The sequence below is a fragment of the Pinus tabuliformis genome, chromosome Q (genome assembly GCF_031772625.1).
Source record: "Pinus tabuliformis cultivar Carrire ecotype Pingquan chromosome Q, CPIR1, whole genome shotgun sequence".
Lineage (NCBI taxonomy): Eukaryota > Viridiplantae > Streptophyta > Pinopsida > Pinales > Pinaceae > Pinus > Pinus tabuliformis.
In genome coordinates, this window is record NC_142296.1 from 913,024,589 (window position 1) to 913,049,030 (window position 24,442).

The 24,442-nt window shown below is 34.2% G+C and overlaps 1 pseudogene; it reads right to left on the reverse strand.

Annotated features, from left to right (window-relative positions):
* Positions 1-20,777: 20,777 nt before the first annotated feature.
* LOC149222436 (leucine--tRNA ligase, cytoplasmic pseudogene) overlaps positions 20,778-24,442 on the reverse strand; it is a 117,013-nt pseudogene continuing 113,348 nt past the window's right edge.

Genomic DNA, 24,442 nt, shown 5'->3' on the forward strand with positions numbered 1-24,442 from the left:
GGAAGTGATGGTGTAGGTTTATGTAGCAAAGGTGGTGGTGGCAGTGGAGTGGATGGATAGGGTATCCCCGAGACACCCTAGCTTACTATCTGCAGTGTTCTTCACTGCGTTTTCTAGATAGTTCCTTTGTCATCGCTATCAGAAGATCCTAATAGTAGACTGTATTCAGAGCCTGATTCATCGTTTCTTCTTAAGGATTTTCCACTTCGTGTAATCCCCAACATCAATGTAATGGAATAACCCATTTTGCGCACAATAACATCTTAATCTAGGTTTTCAAAGATTTTAAGTACTTACCTCTTGGTCCCTTGAAGAACCTACACTCTTCTTTACTATAGATGGAAGACAAATCGATCACAAAATTAGTGATGAATCCTCCCAAAATACGATCGATCCAGTGGTCGATGACCCGTGCGAAGTTATTTTTGAAGCCTCTAAGCGCTTCACCAGTTCTGGGGTCCAAACGATAGGGCTGTCAAGCTTCCATGTACCTTGACTATCCACCAATTTGGATAGCCACTCATATAATTTTCCAGGAAAGGAGAAAAAGGAGATTTCAAGATCATCTGTGTACATGTATTTATTCAGCCACTCTTCCTTTGATAACCGAGGGTTTTTTTTCTCCGAAGCTGCAAACACATGCAACTTCCGTTCGATCCACTTCTCAATTTATTTATTACTGGGGAACCACTTATTTGACATCACACACTCCTCAAATAGATCTCGGTCCTACCAACATAACCATTTTTTTGCTTGATGGGGCCTAACCCTGGTTTAGTGTTATGTACACCAACCTACAAAACCTTAACTACTGGCCCTTTCAGCAACAACCTACATAACACAGGCTGTAGTCTCACCCGAAACAGTATTGGGGGATGACAGAACCAAGTTTCTTTGTCTAGAGGCCTGTGTTATAGGTTTCTGCAGTCCTAGGGCATAGATCTACTTTCGCGAATCCTTAACCCTTATGAACAGACAATTACTGTAAATGTACTTAAACAACTTTCAAATATTCATGAAGGATTTTAATCATTTAACATGCATAAATAGTATTACTCTACTATTTTTGTGCACCAGATAAGCATTAATTCATATAACTTATAACACAAAGCGGAGATACAAAAACTTGCAAAAGTAAGAAAGAAGACACAAATGCATCAGAATTGGCTCAAAATTGTCTTTATTAAGTATAATCAATTTAGTACAGACTCCTTTTTCCTGCACACTCAACTACAGGGGCCCATGCACTCAGGCTATGGACTTACCAAGGCCTTCATGCACTCAGTTGCAGGAGCCTTCCCCTTTTCCTAAGTACAGGAAACAAACCTTTCCTACCTTAGCTTGCTTACCATTACATACATTCTTCTTAATTAGATACCTCTTAGAATCACTATGACTTATCTATATATAGCATTTTGCTACAATACCATGGTCCGTGGACCATGGGTGGGTCTCAAATATCCCTATCACTTACCCACCTAAGCGACTAAAGCCCCTTTGAATCATACTATCTTCGCGCTCTGCTTCCACATTTCATGGAGACTCTACATATTTACAAAATTTATCCCAAACTTTGACCAAAACTTAACCCAAGGACCCCATCGCAACAGTCATGTTAGTGTAGGGTCATTGGAGGGACACATTGAGTCCTCTTTGTGCCAATATGTGAGACAGGGCTCTATGAATATCAAACAAACAGGTCACCCCATGGTCTCCACTAAAGACACCATGTCATACCTCAAAGCTGGTTTGGGGCAGAAATACTAGTCTCATGGGACCAACCATCTTTAAAACAAATCGTACATTCAGATGCTTTGACACAATTCTTTAGTTAAGAATTATCAACAAAGGATAACACCACATAAGTGACGTAGTATAGGAAAGAGTTATCACATGAAAATATACATACCCTAGGTGGAGTGCATTGCAAATAGAAAGAGGAAGGGATATCTTGATATTTATCTCCCTATACCTCCATAGAATGTGTCTTCTCTTCTTTTCCCCTTCATTTTTTCTTTCAATTAGTGGTAGGAATGAATTATGTTAATATATGAACATTCATTGATGATTATTAATATCCATGATAATATGAAACTTAATATCTTGACTATAAAATCTCAAAAAATATGAAACTTAATATCGTACCATATGTGTAATAATTCTAAGACATATGTGATACTAAGTACGTACAAAATACACAATATGATAATAAGGAAAAGAATTATTTCTTACTTAACCTTGAAAAATAATGGGAATGCTTATCCATTAAAACTACAATTGGACTTTGAATTTTTTAAGAGTACTTATGGCTACTAAATATTTAAGGCAACCACAAGTCAACCCTTGGAGGCCCCTAACATAAAACTATGTCTCAACCTAAGCCACTCAATCCTTCTCTTATCACCATGGACTTGGGAACATCATATTTTAATAAGGTTGTATCTTTTCTCTTGGTAGAGAAATTTGGAAAGGCAGCTAGAGGGTTTGGTTGTCATGTAGCTCTGATCCTAAATAAGAGGAGGTTGTCCTGCTCCATCTCTCCATAGTGGCTCTAAAAAATAAGGAGCTTGAATTACCATTTTTGCTCTAGGATTGAGTTCTATGTATCTCTATGATCTTTTCCTTCTTTTTGCATCCTAATTTGTATGGCCACATGAACACCCTCGAGGTGTTCTTTATTCTATTTACCCACCAAGATCATATTTCTTCTCTAGGAATCCTCATGCTACACAATCATGCATGAGCACAAAAATTCGTTCAACTGCTACATTCCCCATTGCAGGTACTACCCCAACACCAGTTTGTTGGATATAATCACAGAGCCCTCCCATAATACCTGTCGATTTAAGATAACTAGAAAAACTATGACCTATCATGTAAATGATCCATCTAAGAAAAATGGGTTGTCTCCTTTCTGGGCCACCTGGCGCGACTGCGCCACCATCGATAGACAAATTCTTCTATCTCCACTATGTCATCTTTAACTCTCCTGACGATGCCTTTTCTTCCACAATCACATTGTACCACCAAGCTAAGTAATGTTGGATTCTATTGGTTGCACACTCTTCAATACTCCTATTCGTTTAGCATTTCTTTCTCCATCTAGCCCTCATGCCATTCCTGCATTTCCGTTCTTCCCCAATCACGAACCACTATTCTCCTTTCAGCTCTCATAAAATTTGAATATTTCTCTATCAAATCATCAGCTAACTTCCCTTCCCTGGTTGGTGTTTTACCTCCCTCACACCAATTTATTCTTCCCACCAATTATCATCACACTAGCTTCATCATTACTACTGGCATATCCATATTGTTGCAACTCTATGTGGACCGTATTTGAAATCTTCTTCCGTTTAGTTTGAAAGGATGGCATACACGTTCCAACTCTCAAATTGATACTAGTTTCAATTCACTTTATCCTCCCCACCTTAGCATTATCCTTTTCTAATCATATCATCCTAATACCTAGTGGATCTAAAGGATGGTATGTGTGCTCTCTTCTGCTGCCAAAATTTGATTTGAGGATGAATCTGTCGCTTTCTTTTAAGTCATTTAGTGTTACCATACTGGGGAATTCATTCATTCACCTTTACATGCGGTTCCCATCACATTGCTCACGGTCACCCTAACTCTTGCATGAGCCTTCAGTCGATCCAGTCTGTTGTACACTTCTCACTTCCACATCATATTGGAACATCACTTCTTGAAGATTTCTTAAAGAAAATTCACTCATAACTTTCTATATGATCTCCTTTACAACACTTAAAAAACTTTCCCTTTTTCCTATCTTGGGACTTCCTTCTCGGAGATTTTGGAGAGATCATTCTTTGATTTTTCCAGGAACTTCCTCTTGAGACAAGTCATTGTTGCTATACCCCCGATATCATAGAAATTGACCCATTTTTCCTTCCACTTACCACATCATATCAGTTCCTACTTCTCAAAGATTTTTTTATTGAGTCCCATTTCAATTCTTTGGAGATCCAAGTTTCGATAAGGCCCATAGGCTCACGTATTCTCTCTTTTGATTCTCATTAATCCATGTAACATGACTGGTCTCCACTTTCCACATTTTCTTAGAAATATGATCTTGACATTTTCTTAAAAAAATTCCTTTGAATTTATTCTGAGAATATTCTTCCGAGATGACGTCGGAAGCCATGCCATATAATGCATCAACCTACCCTCCAATCTACACATGACACTTTTTTATCCTATGTTCTCTCTTCTCCACTTGGCTATCGTTGAAAGGAACCTCCTTAAATTTAAATTTATGTCTTGTCGTTTTAAAGTTCATTTACTTTGCACATTTTTCTTTGACATCAAAGTGGCAGTTACATGCATTATTACAATTTTTGTTTCAAAATTTTATTTTGAATTGCATTTGTGTTATCTCATTATTTCCTTTTACATTTTACAGTGCATTCAACCTGTGAACTCCTTCAAGATTGCTAATATGGGAAATTTTGGGAAGAAATAACTAAGACTAGTCATGGAGCTTATAGAGGAAAATATTCAAGAGATCTTTTTTTTTCTAACACTATTATAACACAATATGTCGGCATTTATTCTTGGGATTCCATCTAAAAAATAATTGAATAATATTTAATAGATGACAAGCGAAAAGAAACAAGAACTACCATAGCAACAAAAGGTCAAGGTAACATATGTAGTCAAGAACTCACAATTGTGGATGTTCTAAGATCGGGGGTACATAAAGTGGGTGCTAGACCAACAATTATTCCCTATACTGATATGATACAGTTGTAAATTTATCATATCAACCCTCTCAAATGGAAAATTATCACCCCAAAGGGTATAGTCATTGGTTCCTTTCAGCCTTATAATATTCAGGGTATGTATAAACTACCCACACCCAAATATAAATTTGATGACTATTTCTTGAAAGGATTTGTTCAAGAACAATGCACATAGATTAAAGAAACCCTTCTTGACATAATTAAAAATTGAAGAGACCCTAATAAACATAAAGAAGAGTCTTCTCATGAATACCCCATTGATTCTTTATGTTCCCCTTTTTATTATGTGGCCTCAATGCTATGTAGAATTTATGGCAAGAAAAATGTTTCATGTTTTCCATTGGATTGGGTTCCCATTATTCAGAGAGCTACTTAAGGTTTTGTTTTTAACTGGGCCAAGATCTTATCTAATAACATTTCCCTAAAGGTTGTCAAATTTTGAAAATAAATGTCTCTTAATCCTAACCCCACTTTCCATTTGTCTACTTATGTCATGGATGTCATATGTTTCTCCTCCTCATTTCCAACAATGAGTTGGAAGTGGACACTTTTTGACCCACTGCCTATCCACATCTATCATAGAAAACTATAGGAGGAAAATTACTTTGACCATTTCTATCATATTTGTCATTTTTTAATTATCCCCATCCATGAGGCCATTTTCTACACAAAACCCCCAAGAATTCTACAACGACTATGGAGCTTTTGTAGATAATTGGGGATTGGTATGCAAAAGAGAATTTTTCCTATATCATAGTTTTTATATGTCTTGGTTCACCACATACTCTACCTCTCTATATACTCGATAGACTTCTTTATAGGGAACTATTTTGGAATTAAATTAAGAAACGAAATAAAAGGGCATGGCTTGCATTCCCAATTCAAATCTATATTTATTTTCTCCAAAATTTCCCGCATGATGGGAACGAATTGGTTCCTTTTTATTCCTTAAATTTGGCTACAATTCATTTAAAGTTGCATCTCCAACATACCATTGTTTAGAATTTAACTATTAATGTTGGATTTAGAAAATATGTGGAGGAAGCATCTGTTTATGATGATTTATTTAAAGGACAAAAAATATCATCAGGTATGCAAAATGGATAAAGAGATACTGCCTAAATAGTATCAAGCCTTTTTAGTATTCGGAGAGTCTATAATTGCTCCACTACCATCAAGCTTACAACAATATATGGGTGAAAATTTTGTAGTTGAAGATTCAGGTTGTAGAGTTCAGGGGTCTTCTTCTCACAAGATTTCAGCTCAAGGAACTTTATACAAAGGCTCATATACATAAGAAACCAACTATTCATCCTACTATTCAAACAACTCCTTTGCCAACACAAGTAAAATCATTATCTTTTCCAAAAAATACTACTATATAAGTAAGAAAACAAAATCTAGTTGATCCTCTCAAAGAGATAATCTCTAAGAAGACAAAGGGCACTGATATTATTTAGGATTCGAAACTTTATGCAGGAATGTAATAATTTTATTCATCGCCCAAAATTACTTTAGACACCACTCTTTCATAATCTAATGTAACTGTCAAAATGCATATCACTGTATTGCCTACTACTGGAGATACTTCAAATCAAAGTCTTTTGTCTCAATTTGAGATACAGGAAATGTCTCCTATAGAAATATTTTATATCCCTAAGGAACAGGTTGTATTAAAGATCAAATGAATGTTGAGGTTACTTTAATTGAAGGCCAGCTTGAATTTGAGATCAAGAGAAAGGATGAATTGCAAGAAAATATCAGTTTGGATGAAGCAAATTGGATGGATCTCATCGAGTTAAAACATGTATCTCATACCATAATCAATAGTTACAACATGAACAATATCAGTTCTGTGATAAGCTGATCATATTACAAGGTCATGGGAGAAATATTGATTTTTTTCAACAATGTAATTGATATGGAAGAGAATTAACTGAAGCAAAGCAAAATTTTAATGATATTTTGCAATGGCAAGATGATCAGAAAAGGTTTTCACAAACTTTCCAAAAATCAATGAAATTTAGAAATCTATAATTCTCCATGTTTGGAAAATCCACATACGCTCAGACAAGAATATTGTTAAGGATGCAGAAAGAATTTATGATTATGTTATTTAGTGTATTTCTTTATCTCTTAATGAAATAAAACTAATGATAGAATATGATGAAGAATCTCTCTCGGAGGAAAAAATATTGAATTTTAATGTTCAAAGTGATTAAACAGAAACTCAGGACAAAATTGGAGAGTTATCTATGGTCAAATTTGAGTCTATTTGGGAGTTCCTAATTAAGCCTCATAGTTACCTTAAAGTAAATAAGTTAATAAAAAATAATATCACTCATATTTTACCGTTACTAGTTGATCAAGTGTACAACTATAAATCAAGTGTTCAACCTCAATCTCCTCATGAGCTTTCCCATGTTCTAGACATTTATCAACAATGGAAATCTTCTAGTAAATATTCATTAATAGCTTCTTCAATCATCTAATTCATCGCATCAATTCGACATGCTTCTATAAATATGGCAATCAGTTGCAAGATTCATTCACAAAAATGTTCTTTAGGATTAGAATTCCAAATCAAGTTCGTCATTTTAACAAAATTCCTACGTTTTTCTTTTTGTTAGAATTTTTAAGAAAACTCAAGAAGAGTAAGAAACAATGAGACAAATACCCATTGTCCTTGTCATTAAAGACTGTGACATAAATAAACCTGTTGAGATTGAGGTAGTGGCTAAAATATTTTGGATGCTACAACCAACAATAAAACATATCAAATAATTATTTCTAAGGCATATTACCACAAAATCTAGCAAGTCCCTAGAAGGGGAACCTATGGGACAACTACTAGACCTAGTGACAAAAATGGGACAAATACCCATTGTCAGCTCAGTCAATGTCACCTACTCTTTACATACTTTCATCGATGGGAGGAGTCTTGATAGGAAGGTAACACTTGAAATGGATATGTCAATAACTAAGTGTGGAGTGATTTTAGAAATCCCATTCAAGGAGAGAGGCAATAAAGTCTTAATGCTTCAATGAAGCTAATATACTCTCAAAATAATACCTTGGGTTGAGAATATCAAGACCTAGGGTTTGAGATATGTAATGGTAATATGTTTTCCTAAGGTAAAGTATCTTAAATGATGATGTGAGATCTCTTAAGGAAGGTCTATATGATGTTTTAACACTTTTGGGAGGCACTTTGCTTCCTTCTAGAAACCTACACATAACTTGTATAAGGCCTAGGGTTTTATGATTTTTCATGGGAAGAGTTCCTTCCAATGTTCTCACTAGATCAAGGCAAAGGAAGAGAAAGGGTTTCTTATGATTTATTCCACTAAATACTATGCACATATAGCCCTCAACGAAGTGCTCAAATTAAGGAATGCAAGCTAGGTTTCCCTTGCAGGGCACACTTAGGGCCCAAGAATTTATGGATGAATAACCTTAAGAAATCTACCAAACTTTGAGATCCACTAGGCATGACCTAAAAGAAGCTTCCTATCCTTATGAAATTCGAAAATTATTTCTAAGATATTTCTCTTGATGCCCTAGCTAGAAATCCTAGGAAAGGAGGGCTAAAAATATAAGGAGGAGAGAAGATGCATAAAATAGGAGTTGATCACCAAAATACTTAGTCCATTTCCTTCTCCCTTGGGTTAATGGAGTCGTAGATGCATTAGATAAGCCAAATTTGTCCTCAAGGATGTTAAAATATGATGCCCCAATGACCACCTTTCAACAATTACTAAGTTTCATTAAGAAAAATAACATTTCATCACTAGGAACATTCATTACATGTTATACCACGAATAACATATGTAAGAGCCAACCAAATAGAGTTCAAAATAATCTTCAACAAAATTAGGGCACAATAGCATTGACTCTAGTTGCAACAATTACATAATTTAGACAATTTGCAAAGAAAGATGTCATCAACAAGAGCACTTATAGAATAGCCATGTAATATATCCATCCATATTCAAGGAATAGCTCCAAGACAATATAAAAAATCAGCTCCAAATATCATAGTGCATCCAAGATACTCCAAAAGAACCAAGATAAAAAGTGTGAGTTCGCCTAAGAGGATTGAAAATCCCAAGTGATGATGATTCCCTCTCACAAATGAGAACAAGTTTTATTTATATTAGACCTTAAAGGTAAAATTTCTATTCTAAATCCCCTAGCATTATAAAAATTTCAAAATAAAGGCCTAGGTCACAAGCCAACCAAGTAGCTATGACAAATTATGAATTAACCATCTAAGAGCTAGTTGAAATGGTGATGTCATGCTCATGTAGGGTTACTGGAGGGACGCATTGAGTCCTCTTTATTCAAAAATGTTAGAGAGGGCTTTATGAATCTATAACAAGGGAATTCCCCTTGGTGTCCATGCAATACACCATTTGCAGCCCAAAAGTGGGTTTTGGGCACAAATACAAGTCTCATGAGTCTCCAGACGAAAGAAAATCTTGTACATCGCTCCAAATGAGGGCTCTGTGATGGTGCCTTCCCTCTAATGTCTTAAAGGTGAGACAAACCTCCTATGGGCCTTGGATCAATTTCCATTATCATGCTAATATGTTCGGGGCACACTAGTCCAAGTGCGTGATCTCACAAATAATGTGGGGAAATGAATAACATACTAAAGCTTTTGACGGTGCCCATGGAATGAAATGATGCTCTAACACATGATGGATTCCCATGGTTTTCAATTCATCATAGGGGTGTCAATATGATCCTTTGGTGGGCTTGTGCCTAGTTAAGTTTCATGGCCCATGATGAAACCACCTATCAATTACATATAAGATCCAATGTGCTTCTCAGCATAATGTACAATAATTAATTAGTGCATGTAAGTGAACCAATATTATTAATCAAGGGCATATTGAGAATTCATAATGGGTTCCCTCCAAAATTTGGGGCTTTAAGCTTGTAATAGTGTTACCTCCCTAGGTAGGAGCAGCTAAAAACAACCTTATTAGGTGCTCCCAACCCCTAAGGGGAAAGAAAGGTTCAAGGTACATCCTTAAATTAATAGGGGTAATGTGAATAATGATGAGATGGATAGGGATATAGTGCTCTCAAGGCCAAATGTCATGGGTTCAAGTATGACAATTATGAGGGATGTCCACATATTTACATGTATAGATGTAGGAGGGAGCAATTGTGGATACATGAGTTACCTTGACCTTTGTTTTTCCACCCCTATTCATTTTTCTTTTTCCTTTTCTTGATCTTTTTTTATTGCTCAAGGATCCAGGAGATGAGAGCATGGTGTGTATGATATAAGAAATTTCTATAGCCTTAAGGCGAGGTAGTTCATCGCCCACTAGGGGATCTTCCTGTTGTTTCATTCGATCCCAAATGTTATGCAACCAGCTCACAAATAGATAGATCAATGACTTAAAAAATTTCCTTTTCGAGGGGGAAACCTAATTTACATTATGTAAATGAATAATTCTTGGATCATACAAATGACAAGGCCTCCTTTCTATTTATAGGGGTCTAAGGGGTCAAAATATAATCAAAGCCTACATAACAATAAGAATTTAAGGGCACAACAATAACAATATTGGGCTTCTATGGGGTACAACAATAAAAATATGGGGCCTACAGGGGCACATAATTAACAATAAGGGGCATATACTAGTATTATAGGGACCTAACATCATGGGTTCCTTAATGATGTGGCAGCACTCATGGGGCCTTAGGAACTAGGGTGATGGCCATAATGATAAGGGGTTGAGCTCATGTTTGGATTTTGATCCTGTGTTATTTCAATGTCCTGACCATCTTTTTCATTTTATAATTCTTTTCTTTTATTTATTTCTTGTGGCCATGATATTATTTTAACGTTATTTTGGTTGCATCAACCTCCAGGGAAACATTTCCAGGCGACACCCAAACATGTGGACAAGGAGAGGGGGTGTACCAGTGCCTTATGGAACTAGAGAGGGAAGACGATGAAAGAAGGATTGTAATGTGTAGAGGGGAGTGAAGATTGTGAAATGGGAAAATGGGTTTGTCCTACCAAAATTGAGGTTTCCTAAGTGGTTCCCTTCCTGATGCTATAAGCCAATAGGGGAGATCCCACATGACTAGGTTTGATGATTAACCCCCCATTTAAGGTGAGGGAAAAAAACTACAATAAAAACCCCTCTTTCATCCAAGTCACCTAATAATCCATGTCCAAAGTGCTTAAGGAAAAACAAGCATAAGCACCTGATTCCACAATGAAAAACATACCTTTAGTATTAGAATGCCCACCTTCAAGCATATGCTCTCGATAGATGGGTGAGGGGAACATATAACTGGCTTAGGGATCAAACACAAAATGACATAATCATCAACTACATTGGTGGCTATCAGGGGTTATTAGTTGTTGGCCAAAGATAAATCTAGGAGATTTTTTTTCCTATGGGGTCCCCTACTTTAGGTAGGTAACAGTTGGTTCCAATTGGGACATGAAATCACTGTAGAGTGCATGAACCATTTACACAAATGGGGAGGTCATGAGAAAATCAGCAATCATTTGGGATCATAGACCTGTATCCTGCACATTACAAACAATGTTGGCGGCATGTTCCCTGGTTGTACTTTTATCACCTATGTTTTCATCACATAGTAAAATGATATAGAAAATAAAATGTCTTCGATGATGAAAATCTAATCTAAATTCTCTTTTTCTAGCATGAGAACATGATATGACGATAGTAACTAAGCAAAAATCAATATACATGCATCCTACTCTAACATCCATAATATAAAATGTCAAGTATCTAGGAAAGGGGTGATATGATTGGGCCTTAATATGATTCGGCCTATTAGGAAATCAACACACAAAAAGATAGAAGAAAGAGATAAACGCCTTAGAATTAACCCTCTTCGAGGGGGAAACCTCCTTTACATTACACAAGTGAAGAATTCTTGGATGATACAAATGACAAGACCTCATTTCTATATATAGGAGTCTAAGGGGTCATAATATAATCAAAGTTGACATAGCAATAATAATGTAAGGGCACAATAATAACAATAGTGGGCTTCTATGGGGCACAATAATAACAATATGGGGACTACATGGGCAGAACAATATAATAAGGGGGTTTTACTAATAACAATAAGGGGTTACACTAGTAGTATAGGGACCTAACATGCCCCTCTCCTTCAAAAAGTGTTGTCCTCAATGCTTGAGTAGTTATTGATGCTTCTGTATAAAATTCTTGTCCTCCCATGTGGAATCTTCAGTGGGTAAGTTCTTCCACTTGATGAGATACTCTGAAATTGATCGATTTCGTAGCTGTCGGGTTCTTGTTTCTGTGACTGCTCCAGGTTCCAATATGATTTTTCCTTCCTCGTCAAGTTCTGGCAATATTGTTTGAATTGGGATCTTATGCAACCTTTGAATGAGAGGCCACACTTCTTTGTCCTTCTTCCATACATCCCTTGCTTCATTTATCCAATTTGGTTGGAAAATAGAAATAGCACAAAACAATGCATCCACATCCTCACCCTTTCTTGAGAGTGCATATGCAACAACATTTTTCTTCCCTTTTTTGTAGATGATTTCAAAGTCATAACCCAACATATTTGTAACCCATTTTTTTCTATTCTTCTAAAGATAATCTTTGTTCTAAAAAGTATTTAAGACTACCATGATCCATTTTTACCTTGAAGTGTCTTCCAATTAGGTAAGGTTGTCATTTCTTAAGTGCATGTAGTATTTCCAACATTTCCTTGTCATAAATAGCTTGCTTGAGATGTAGCCGTAAAAATACCCAATCACCTACTTCAAAACTTCTTTCACTACGATTTTGATTTGCCTAATGTTTCATTCAATTCTGTATAAAGTGGCGTTATCCTTTAAAAGTTGGAGAACTTGTTGTTGATGCTTGATGTGATCTTTCACTTCTTGAATCTTTTTCTTCTTGATATGTCCTTCTATCTTGAGAGTTTGAGGAGTGGTAATTTATTCCAATGCATTAAAAGATATGGTTGGATTCATTTCTTGATGCTTGATGTGATCTTTCACTTCTTGAACATTGTTCTTCTTGATATATCCTTCTATCTTGATAGTTTGAGGAGTGGTAATTACGGCCAATGCATTACAAGATATGGTCGGATTCATTTCTTCCTTCTTGATGTGATATTTCACTTCTTGAACCTTTTTCTTCTTGATATGTCCTTCTCTCTTGAGAGTTTGAGGAATGGTAATTCTTGTCAATGCTTTACAAGATATGGTCAGATTCATTTCTTCCTTCTTGATGTGATCTTTCACTTCTTGAAACTTTTCTTCTTGATATGTCCTTCTCTCTTGAGAGTTTTAGGAGTGGACGGATTCATTTCTTCTTTCTCGGGGGTTGGTTCCTAGTGTATATCCTCTTCTTTTGATGCTTCTTGATCCTTTTCTTCCTCCTCTTCACAATCAATGTAAAATAATTTCTTCTCAGCACACTTATGACCTCTAATGTATTTGTATCACAATTGTAAAAAGGTCATTTTTCTCTTTTTTCTTCCAATTGTTGTGGTGTCACCCTTATAGGTTGTGGAAGGCTAGGAGAAACAACACTTCCATCCTTATAGTTGTGAGGGGTAGAATTCCTTGTTGCCATAATTTTACTTTCCACTTTTCTTGCCAACTTGAATGCCTTCTCCAATGAATCAGGTTCCCAAAGATGAACCTCATGTTGAATGTTATCCTTTAAAGTCCTTGTGGAGACATCAATCCTCTACTTCTCTGGAATATCATTTTCCCTTATATTCAATTTCTGAAAGTCCTCAATGTGCTCTACCATTGAACACTTTTGTTTGAGATTTATCAATTGGCTAAAGAAGGTGTTTCTCTTTGTATCCTCATAATGTGCTATCATTTCCTCCATGAAAATTGACCATGTAACAAGTGGTTTATGAGAAGACATCCATTTATACCATAAAAATTGTTCCGATTCTAAATATTAAGATGCAATACGTACCTTTTGTAATAGTGGTACACCATGTAGATCAAAATATTTCTCCATCTGTAGTATCCAATTTATCGGATCCTTTCCATCAAACTTCCTCATCTCGCTTTTTCTTGATTTTTAGGAGCTCAATCTTGAAATGACTGTAACTCTATGCTTTCTGATCTTTAAGTTCTAAAATTTTGGCCTATAATATCCCTTTGAGTCCTCTTTCTAACTCCGCAAGTCTGATCGCAATTGGATTCCCAAAGAAATATTTATTCCCAATATCCCGCAATGACCTAATTATAGACTAATTCAGTAGAGTGAACTTGTATGACGTACCACATATCACTGTTTCAACCTTAGGTTCTGAAACATATACCCAAACAAAGTACAGTCTGTCCTTTTTCTTTAAATTCTTACAAAATTTCAATCTGATGCTCAAAGAGAAAGTTATGATGCTTTTCCCAATGTCACCTATTTAGGATGTAATTCGTGAGTCTGTAAGAACCCTAACTTTCTCAGATCATATATCTGAAAATATAGCAAGCCAAGATCTCAAATTTGTACCCGAGGTTTATACCAATTTATTCTAAAATGGGTTTTCTTTTTAGTCTCTGAAACTTTGTAGCAAAAACGTTATACTGAAAATTCCACAATGACCTGTTTTAGATGAAATTCTGGAGCTTCCAAAAACTCTAACTTCCTCAGATCATATCTCCGAAAATATAGTGAGACAAGATCTGAAATTTGGACACGAGGTGCAGAACGATTTCTTCTCAAATGGATTTTTCTTTTAGCTTCTGAAACATTACAGAAAAAAGGTTATAGTGTAAATGCCACGATGACCAGTTTGGAGCAGCAAAACCCTAGAATCCAAAGCTCTGATACCAAATGTTAGGAAACCAACTCACAAAAAGATAGAATAAGAGATAAACGCCTTAGAATTAAGACTTTTCGAGGGGGAAACCTCCTTTACATTACACAAATGAATAATTATTGGATGATACAAATGCCAAGACCTCCTCTCTATATATAGGAGTCTAAGGGGTCATAATATAATTAGAGTTGACATAGCAATAATAATGTAAGGGCACAATAATAACAATAGTGGGCTTCTATGGGGCACAATAATAACAATATGGGGACTACATGGGCAGAAAAATATAATAAGGGGGTTGTACTAATAAAAATAAGGGGTTACACTAGTAGTATAGGGGCCTAACACAACCACTACTCCCGATCAAGTATAGCTATGTAATAGTATCCTTCACCAAGCTTACTATGGATCTTGATAGCCATAGGGATTTTATCTGCCAACAATATCTCCCTATAATGACCTTGGCTAAAAATCCATATAAATATATATAGACCATAGTCATGGGACACATATTCCAAGTTGAATGGTGGGAAAAACATCCTAGTTGGGTGTCACTTTGGCTTACTATGGCTAAGGAAATTCACAAAGGCAATGATAAAGGATTTGGAAAGGCAAGAGGCATTATTTGGCTTTTATTTATTAAAATAAAGGAAATTAGGAGAAAGGGAAGGTGAAAGGTCATAGGTTGCATGTGAGGAGGAAAATGAAGGAAAATAATGGAAAATGAATAAAAAAGAGGCCTCATTAATAAAATGACTCATGAGGATAAATTGACAAGTTTTTTACTCAGACTTTTGTCAGTTCAGTTTTGGAGCTCTCTTTCTATTCTCTCTCTCTCTCATACTCTTTGATACTTAGAGTTTCTTGGAGCACTCTTGGAGGAGTGTGGCATACTTGTAACTTGGAGCAAGAAGGCAAAGGAAAGAAAGAAAGCACAAGAGTACATCGAGATCAACAACTACATCAGATTTTGCTTGTAGGTACCGAGTTGCATGTATGATTTCCTTTCTAGTTTTGGCATGCATGACACATGCATGTGGTTTCTTGGTTATGATCTATCATTGGAATGGAAATTTACCTAAATTGATAGTGTTTTTGCCTGGCCTTGCTATTTCATGGATAGCCTTGCTAGTGCGTCCAATCTTCAAATTGCAGGCAAAGAAACAAAGTAGACAAGCCTTCTACTTCAGTAAATATGGTTCATTGTTCAATCAACAATATCATTATCAGATGAGCCTTTGACTTCCCTAATTCTGGTTCAATCAACAAGATAAATCAATAGATGAGCCTTCGAATTCAATAAAGCTAGTTCAATAAACAAACAATGCGGGTGGTAGGAACATCAACAATATTTTGAGCCTTTGACATCTTTATTGTAATTAAATAGGTCAGATATCTAAAGATTATAGTAGATTCACAATACCGCAGTTGCATCTTAGGATCATAAATTCAATCACATCATGATTTGTGGGACGGTAAATAAAACTACAAATGGGTATTAGAAATTAAGAAAGGTCCCTTACAAATTGAAATGTCAAATCAAGAGGTAGGATATATTTTAATACCTTCTTTAAATGACATGAAATTTTTAATTATATAAGTCAAATATGGCCAATCACACTATAATAATTCAATAGATGATGAGTTCGTATCAACTTCATATAATGAGCGTCAAATATGAGTTATTTTTATCTTTGAATAATATCACATAACTAATTTTTAAAAATAAATCATTCATGTTAATTATAATTAATAAATGGTTGCAAATATTGTATACTTTAAAAACACAACATAAATCAAAATATATAAAGTTTATTTATCATATTATTTTTGCAAAATTTCATTTAAGTATTTTTCTTAGAGTTACATGATTGTGAAACTAAATTTGGATATCTAATAAATAATTATATAGAAAGATATGATTTATTAGCTGGAATTCAACTAGTAGAATTTTAAAAATATTAAATTAATTATAGTGTTAATTTGGCAATGTATAAATAAAATATTATCATGTATACATATTCTTATTTTACAATAAAAAATTACATATAAATGTTGCTTTGAACAAGATTTTGGTAAAGATCATTTGATAAATATTTTTTAAATACTAAATATAGAGTACTTTTGAAAATAAATGTCAAATTAATTCAGGTCATAATGATATTACAAACATTTCACATTATCAATTAACAAAATTAATATATTACAATTAATTATATAACATATTCCTCGTAAAAGGTCACATGTTCAAATCCATAGGGGGTAGAGTATGTACATGCATGTAGAATTCATAGTCAAATTCCTACTCAAAGTGGGTCCCTTGTCCCACAAACAAAGGAGTCTCATACACCAATTTGGTGTCTGTTTGGCCGAGACCTTAAAAATATATTATTATTATTATTATTATTATCATCATATAATATAACTTAATGGAGTCACAAATATTTTATATGATTAATTATTTCAAAAAATTGATATATAATAATGTAGACTAAATGATAGATGCTTTTTCTATTTTACAATCAATTTTTCCCAAATTTTGGTAAAAATATTTTAGAATTATAAGTTTGAGTTGTATAACCTACTAAATCTGAATTCCCCAAGGTTTTCTAGGTTGTTGAATCCAGTTATAGATTCAAAACACATTTTTAGTAACTAGAAATCACATTCTTACCCAAAATTATATTGCTAAATTTTAAGAAAAATGACCAAAACATCTACTAATTAAGATACACCTTATGTAATATAAATACATATTAAAATAAGTTAAATGTTTTAATAATTTATATATAATATAATATTTTATTCTATAATATATGTTAAATGTGAAATCATATTTATCTTTCCTTTATCTGACATTTATTGTACCTCTTATGCAAGGTCCGTCATCAAGGAGAAATCATCTTAGGTTTGATGATCTCCCTAATTATGGGCCTTGAGTTGGAGGCAAGAAAAACATGAGATTGAAGAAAGGTAGATAGGATTTCTCCATTCCTCTTAGTTTATATACATGCTAAAAATGAACACCCTTATTTTATTACTTGCAATTAACTAGCAATTTCCCCTAAATGTGAAAAGGTACACTTAATTAATAGAAGATTTTGGAAGGTCATCTCACCACAAACAAAGCCCACTGTTGAATGCATGTGCATAAGGTCTACCAAATTCTCCAATGGGATTTTTAGGAGCTTGCTAGTAGAAGGGCTTGATCAAGATCCCACGTCCATAGAAAATATCCTCATCTTATGGTGAGTAATTAAAGTTGATTTAGCGAAAAGAGGAGCATATGAAGGTTCGAGGTCTAAGGTCATAATATTTTCATAGGCTCGACAGTGGAAGAGTTGGGTGAGATGAACTTGTGTCTAGAGCAGTACAACTACATTAATGAAATATGAGTTCTACACTAGAATGTGTTGGATAATCTTGCTAAAATTTAAGGATGAGGATTTTTAGAAATTTAAAATATTCAAGGATTTGGTTGAAAATCAAATGGATCTAAAAATGAAATTTCTCAGATCTTATCGAGGGGCTGAATTCATATCAGATGATTTCTTTGATTTCTATGATCAGAATCGTATCAAAAGACAATTCTCTATAGCCACAACTCCTTACTAAGATGGAGTTACAGAAATAATGAAAAAAATTTTTAGTAAATGGTGCAATTCTTGATGAATTTGGAGTGTCTCATACCTTTTGTGCAGAAGCAATACAACCAACAACCCACATACTCAAGAAATCCCATGTAATGGTTAACACTAACAAAACACTGCATGAATTGTGGTATGGCAGACCTGCAATTGTTAAGTATTTTAAGATATTTGGAAGAAAAGGTTATATCAAAATAAATGATGAAAACCTTAAAAAATTTGAACCAAGGGCAGATGAAGGCATTCTTCTCGAATGCTCCTCTTAAAGAAAGTGCTACAAATGTTATAATTAAAGACTTCATAATATTATTGAACATATAGATGTTACAATAGATGAAGGATTTGTATGTCAGAAAAAGAAAATACAATCTGATGATGAACATTCGAACAACGAAATCACAGAAATTGTAGGGGAAGAAGAAGATGAAGCATTAGAAAAAGAACAAAAGGAAGGAAGTGATATAGAGAAGAATCCATCTAGGTATGTGCAAAAAATCATCTTGAAAGTCAAATAGTAGGTGATAAAGAGGTTGGAGAGTGAACTAAAAGGAAATTCCATGGTTCATCTAGTTATATAGATTTGTTATCTACAATTGAACCTCAAAATGTGAATCAAGCAAATCAAGGTGAATGTGTTTGCAAAGGAGTTGCAGGAGGATGCAGAGGCTTTACAAGCTCTAGAGATGTCTGGCAAAGTGATGAAGTGGTACGATAGAGTTCTACGAAAAAGATCTAAGGTTTTCCTCAAGTTAGACTATCTTCACTAGGAAGAGAACCAACGCAAAGTGGTGATTCAACATCTTCGCTAGATACTCATGCTATCCATGTGATGATCCTCTTTGGGAGACAATGTCATCCTCATGATGATTCCTGTAGGTAAAGAAAATTAAAAACCAATGGCCAAACCATCGAATTTACCAAGGAATTCATGTGGGTGACGATGTTTAATGTCTAATCGATCTGGTCAATAATACCATCAACAAGTCTATGGTTTTTTCCCAAGGTAATTGAAGGATGGAGAGCCTATAAATTCACAAGGAAATTAGACAATGGAAGTACTCTGTGTGGATCGATCTGGATTGTCTTATTTTATTTGTCTCTCTTTAGCATATGCTCAAAGGAGGATATGGTGGAAATTCATAGGTGTGTGTGGAAAATTTAGACCCAAGCCAATTTTCACAAGAAGAATGATCAATTTGCATAAGTCCTAGGCGATACTAATAAATTGTGTACTTATATTTTTTTACTTACTCATTTATGATTATGTACTTATAAATTTTTAGCTTTCAATGGTAGAGCATGTTGAACATGAGGATCCTCTACTAGAAGAGGAGCACAAGGTAGCCATTCTATAGGTGTTGACTAGTGCACGGGGAAAATAATTACATTGCGAAGGTATTTTTTATTATTAACATACTACTTCAATAATACTTCCTTTGAATGAGATATTGCATTCTTTTTTGTACTTATGTTAGAGTTATACTAATCCACCTAGGATTCAACCATTCCTTTGTTACTTGGGTTCTAAAATACATCAAAACTACTTTTTATCTACTAATAAATGGGGTATCCTCACCTTTTATTCTTGTGGAAATAGGACTACAATTAATAATATTTAACTACAAATGTTTTATTAATCATAACCTTTCCTACAACACCATAACATGTAGAGGATGAGGGTAGACAAGAAGAGGAACATATGGTTGCATATGAAACTACTCTGCTTGCCTTCGCTACTCAACAAGGTAAAGAACATTCTAATGCTTTTTTTATTAGTGAAATAATTTCAATAATAATAACAAAACGTATCAATTTAAAATTCTTTCTTGTTGCAATTGATCATCTGCCACTCTTACAGAAGCCTCGACGTCATGAGGACATGACCAAGTTGTCAAGAAGAATTGCATAGTCCATAAAAACTGAAGGGGAACAAGGAACTAATGTCATCATTTCTCAATACATAACAAAAATAAACAAAATGAAAAACAAATAATCGTACTAGTTATATAATTTTAAACTTCATGTACCATATGATGAAAACATATTTTCATGATAAATTTTTGAGATGAAGTATTTTGTCTCTATGATTAATGATTGAATTAATGAATGCTACATGTTAATGAATGATTTTTATATGTTTCTTTATGTCCAGAACCACATATGTTTCTTTATGATTTATTTTTTCTAGTGTCTATGCATGAATCTTAACTTGTTGCCTTCAACTATTTTCTAGTAGATAGAATGTGTACTCGGGAATTGAGATTGGTGGAAGGACCATAAGAGCTTCCACCTTCACATGGTTGGCCCTATCTGGTAGAGAATAAATTATGATTCAAATAATATTGGAACAAACCTCCCTCAATCCAATATAGAAACAAACAAATCAATGTTGACTTTGCTTTTGCTCCGAAAAATTAGACTATGTCAATAATTTATTCTCAAAACCAAGGGGAACTCATTCAGGTATTCATGCACTCAAGTATTTTTAATTATTATTTAGTCACAAAAATGTTTGTTAATTTATTTTATTATTTTATTATTCTTTGATTATCTCCAACTTTTTAAGTCTTATTTTCCTTTTGATTAAGTCAACATTTTCTTGTAGCACTTGCATCTCATCAAAAGGTAGATTTACATCTAGCCATTTAGGCCTAATAACAAGTGGTTCATCTTTTTCAACCTAGAAATTGACATGCATTGCCTAAGAATTATTTTACAATCAACAAGTTGTCCAATATGACTTTCGTTCAAAGCAGTAAATATGTCTTGGTTAGGAGAAAAAGATAAGCTACCCTTATCATACTTTTCTTGGAGAATACTCAAGCATTCTTCTTTCCAACCTTCATACTTTTCTACAACATAAATTAATATTATAGTTGGATTTTACTCTTCAACTCTTGTTGCAATGTTTTTTCAACCTTTCTTGGACTTCTTTGGAGAAAATGTGTGCTTCTAAAGAAGCTTCTTCATGGAAACAATTCTATCTTATAAATATTTATTGGTTCATTGAAGGGTAAGATCAGGGAGATCTACAGTTGGCCACCCTGATTTGAATACAAATCCATCCTTCTTCAAAACCTATTTCCAAACATGCTCTACAAAATCAGGGCATATGGGAGTGATTAACCTTGTTTTCACATTCGTGAATTTCCATAGTAAGTCTCTATTTATGACCCCTAAACCACAGTACAATCTGTACTCGTCTTGATATTCCTAAAGATCATAGAAACATGTCTTCATTGCCTCCCTAAACATCACTGAATTTTATTTTATTTTAGTCAACTTGACTATGATGTTTATTTCATTAGAAAATAACAGATGTGCAAAAGTTGGAGGGTCTTGCCTTAAGGACGACTTTGGAACCAAAATATCCTCCATCCATGAAAATCCTCTATTAAACAAAGAATCACAACATTAGGAGTCTCATAAACAAAATTGGCATCATCCATGCATTATCTTGCGTCAATCAAAGAAAATTGAGTGGAATATGAAGAGAAGTATTCTATTGCCTCGTGTAATGTTTTGAAATTTCCTACAGACTTTGACATTTTTTTTTAATTCATCATATAGTTCCCATTGCATATAAATGAATGGTGCTATTTATCCTTAGGGAATATGGAAGTGTGATTGTAAATACAAAATGTCAAATGGTTCTAAATTGAATCCTTACAAGATACTCACAAATCAAAATAATATCATTATTCAAACTCTTTCTTCATGTGTTTCAAGAGATATGAGGGAATTTCTAATTGTGGAAAAGGTCCCTCAAGGAATATATAATCCCAAACATTAGTTTTCATTTTCTTTGGCTTAATTAGAGCAACATTCATACCGTAATTTCCACATTTTTCAAAACGTTGGAAATTATGTAATAGGCAATAAATATTGTGGAATTTGATAATGAATCAATGAGAAATTGTCTATCACATGGAATTCGTGTTCCATGCCCAAATGATATAGAAAAGACCCACTTATTAAGCTAGCTTAGTTTATATTGAAATCAATTCCTAACCTCATCATAATATAGCTCCATCTTGGACAAAAAATCTATTACCTTTTCTTTCCACTCACGTTCACCATAAGTTATTCACCATTGGTCACTAAGGGCCACAACACATTCATCACTTGACCTAGAGATAAAAATTTTTCACAGGATCCCTATACATGACAACCTCCCCTATCTCCAAAATCATTTTCCTGATTATAGGTTCTTCTTCTTGAAGTTTTGTGCCCTTGAACTCCCCCACTTATATCATTGTTCCATCTGTGAAATATTCCAAATAAGTTAATCTCTTTTCCTGTACAAGTTTGTTTTTATCATTTGTGCTCTTGATATTAAAATCCACACACACCTTTTAGGTTGAATTGTCCCTGAAATCTAGTGTTAATTATAGGTATTACATTAAATAGTAAAACCCATTCATCATTCACATGAAATTGGGCCCTAAGGGAAAGATTTAACTTTAGATCCATCAAGTCCATATAATCATTCATTGAATCACTTGGGAAACTAGTTACTATTCTAGTGCATTTTTCTGTTACAACTGTGTGCATGGGAAGGGCATACACAACCACATTGATTACTAGAGGAAACTTCAAGAATAAACCAATCAAATCATGGCCAGATAACTCTAACAAGCATGGGGGCTTCTTATGGATCTTATACATATGTTGATATGAAAGATTAAGGGAAACCCTCTCAGTGATAATAAACACATCAATATCATTGATTTCAAATGCTCCATACTCACCAATCCAAAAAATATGAAAAAATAGCACTACATATAGAATGGAGTTAGAGTTGAATAATTTTAAGGTGGTTTCATATATCCTAGCATTCCATAGTAGAACATACTAGGATGGGAATTGATATTCACACACACAACCACCACCACAAGATAACTAATCATAAAATCAAATGGATCACAAAGAGAGAGAAGATGCAAACACATGAATCTTACCAACTTGTGTCCCAAAGCTATATCTGACTTTTGGGTTGGTATGACTTTTTCATATGAAGATTTTAAATATATGTTATGATTTAAAACATAATCATACACATTACTGAGAAGTAGGATAGTGAATTTAATGAATTCATACATATTTTTTGGGTACTAGTCCCTTGTTACTTCTCACTAGTGATAGATGTCAATAAGAAAAATATTTTACATCTTACTCAGAAGCATGCCATACTTTAGAATGTGCTTGTGCTCATTTCAACAATCATAATTAATTAATTATAGTGCTTATTTAGAGTATGTTACTTTTTTGAGAAATCACTTAGGGTCTACCCTAAATGACTAGGCCCAAAGCACTTTACCCAAGACTCTCAAAATTCAAGAGAATTCAAAGTAATGGTATACATTGGAAGATATTCAAGGGCGTATCTAGTAGGAAATAACTTAGATTATAGGGTTTGTTGTTTATTCCTTTTACTACCTAGGACCTTGATTTATTTTCCATCATTTTATGAGCATTTCCTCCACATATATGATGGATCTATTATCCTTTCAAGGTATCTTCTGCAATAATAGTCTCATGAATTGTCATTTCCTCCACATATAAAATTGTATCATTTCTAGGTACCTTCAACAATAATGGTTGTCGAACCTAAACTCGAACCTGAACCATATGACGTTGGTTCAATTATGAAAGTATAAACGTGTCCACTTTTCTTAATATTATTTTGAGGTCATTAACTATGTTCAATCTATGTTGATTTCTAAGAGTTCATATAATATAAGTAGCTTATTGTCAGTTTTTTGGACCCTTAGTTTGTGATGACTACATTGTGTTCAGTAGTATTTCATTCAAGGTCTTGGCCAAACAAACACCAAATTGGTGTGTGATACTCCTTTGTTTGGGGGACAAGGCACCTACTCCGAGTAGGAATTTAACTATGAATTTGACATGTGTGTACATACTCTACCCCCAATGGATTTTATCATAGCTCCAACTTTGTCCATTTCTTATCCCCATATCCCGTAATAGTTCTTCTACCTTAGTATCAAATACTATAGTGTTTGCAATAAAAGGTCAAATCCATGCCTTAAGCTTGAAAACAATTCATTTCTTTCTTGGTAAGAGATGAACTTGATTAACATTCAAGCTTCACCTTATAAACTCAAGGGAAAAATCCCTTATAGGAAGGAATATTGGTAACCTATAAGGAGGAAATTCACATCCATATAATCTTATCTC